Here is a 2,100-nt window from a genome sequence, read left to right on the forward strand (position 1 = left end):
CGCACACGAGCCCGCCAGCTCGAAAGCGATAGTCACGGACGTGTAAGAATAATGAATCGTGCAGCGCTCGCGTGAGGTGTGCCAGTTGATTCCATCGCCAACTCGATATCGGGGTATTTCATGCATCTCGTATGAAACACATTGTCCCGTCGTTGCGTGATGATTCGCTGCAACACCCGCCGCTGCCACGGTCATCTTCGCTCTGTACATTCGCTTCTGGCTGCTTGCGTGAGGCTCCTTGTAAGAAAGGGGGAACGCGCAAAGGGAAAGGAAAGGAAGCCCGCCAGTTCGAGAAGAACGTTTCTTTTTTTTTCCGTCGTGAGTACGCTGCCGATAGTTACAACGCTAGCGTGAGGTGTCGATCACCGATGTCATCGGGCAACATGATCGGGGTCTTGCATGCAATTTCGCATGGAGGACATTGTCCCGTCGTTGCGCGATGCTTCGTCGCACCCGCCGTTGTACGTACGCGCGGCATCTTCGATGGAGCGAAACTGTTCCTTCTCGACTGCCTGCGTGAGGCTTTGTCCCAGCGTTTACAAAGAGCCCGCCAGTTTGGGATGTATCGTTCCCTCCTCGGCGCGTAAGCATTGCGTCGATATATATAGCGCTTGCGTGAGGTGCATCTCCGATAGCCCCGTCGCCACAGCATGATATCGGGGTCTTTCATATCTTATGGAAGACATGGTCCCGTCGCTGCGCGATGTTTCGGTCACACACCCGCCGCTAATATATACGGTGCATACTCGCGCGGCAGAGAGAGGAGAGAGAGCGTGCTTGCCAGCTGCTTGCGCGAGGCTGCGCCCGTTTCTCCTATTTTCGGTGGGAATAATGAAAAGCGAGCGAAGAAGAGGTTAAGGAGAATAACCGATATGAGCGCACGAGTGCGAAAGCAAACGTTTTCCCATTCGCATCCCGCTCCCGGTGTTTCTTCGTCTCTTTACCTCGTTGTTCTCTCCGAACCGTCCAGCGGATGTGGACCCTCTCTTGAGAAAGAGAGGGCCCGGGTAACCTAGGACGCGACACGTATCCCGCGTCGATGTGCGGCCGTAGGGTACGTATTCCTGCCGTGTGAACAACAACTGTGGACCGGCTGTTAACAGCTTCGACTTTCGTGAGTCTGACTCCCAAGAATAATGGAATTTGTGTGTGAATTTAAGGGGATGAGAAAGACCGATCGAAGCCGGCTGCGAAGTCCGTTCTAATCGGCTATCCAAATCAGGAGGGGAATACGTACGTGCAGGGCGCTGCGACAATAAAATGGGGGGTGTCGTTTCAGAGGAGAACACCGTGGATGTACGTGGTTCACTTGATCGGGGTATCCCCGTCGGCTCCATCGTACTCTCCAGGTTGATCCTAGGTTTTTAAATGTACTCTACGCCTGGCCGTTACGGGAACCGTTCGCAATTGCGTGGCGGTCTCCGTGCGGAACCGCATCCCAGAGACCCCTGTGTCGTCACTTTCGTTCGTTCGGACGAAGTGTCGCGACGCCCGAACCTCCATCGACCGTGTGCTAGTTGGAGGCGCGGGTCTCGGATTCTTCCGAACCCGAGAACTATATACGAGTATGATATATATATATACATGAACACAGAATATTAAAATACAACCCTGAACGGTGGATCACTTGGCTCGTGGGTCGATGAAGAACGCAGCTAATTGCGCGTCAACGTGTGAACTGCAGGACACATGAACATCGACATTTCGAACGCACATTGCGGTCCACGGATACAATTCCTGGACCACGCCTGGCTGAGGGTCGTTCACGTAACCTTAAGACTGCTTACGTTGGCATCTCGGTGTCACGTACGAGCGATTGTTGGACCGTTCGTCGGCGTTTGCCGCGGTCGCACGAAAACAAGCGAGAATACGCTCTAGACGTCATGGAGGGAAGAAGGTTGTGTGTACGCGGCAGATGACTGGAGACATCGTCGTCATCGTCGTTGCTTTGTCGTTCCGGACTTGCGTGAGTGCTAATTTTCACACGGCGTCGTGAGTCGCTTAATTTGTCGACCGCCCGTGTGTGTATGTGCACCGCTCCGGACGCAAGCGCGCGGACGTACGATCATCGACCAGCCTCCGTGTCTCGCCAAATACCCT

General features: G+C 54.2%; 1 non-coding gene across 1 annotated transcript; it reads left to right on the plus strand.

The window, feature by feature from the left end:
* The first annotated feature begins 1,607 nt into the window (after positions 1-1,607).
* Positions 1,608-1,762, plus strand: LOC143187462 (5.8S ribosomal RNA). Its single transcript, XR_013003206.1, has one exon. It is a non-coding gene; the product is annotated as a 5.8S ribosomal RNA (ribosomal RNA).
* Positions 1,763-2,100: the final 338 nt, after the last annotated feature.

The sequence above is a fragment of the Calliopsis andreniformis genome, unplaced genomic scaffold, assembly GCF_051401765.1.
Source record: "Calliopsis andreniformis isolate RMS-2024a unplaced genomic scaffold, iyCalAndr_principal scaffold0041, whole genome shotgun sequence".
Classification (NCBI taxonomy): domain Eukaryota; kingdom Metazoa; phylum Arthropoda; class Insecta; order Hymenoptera; family Andrenidae; genus Calliopsis; species Calliopsis andreniformis.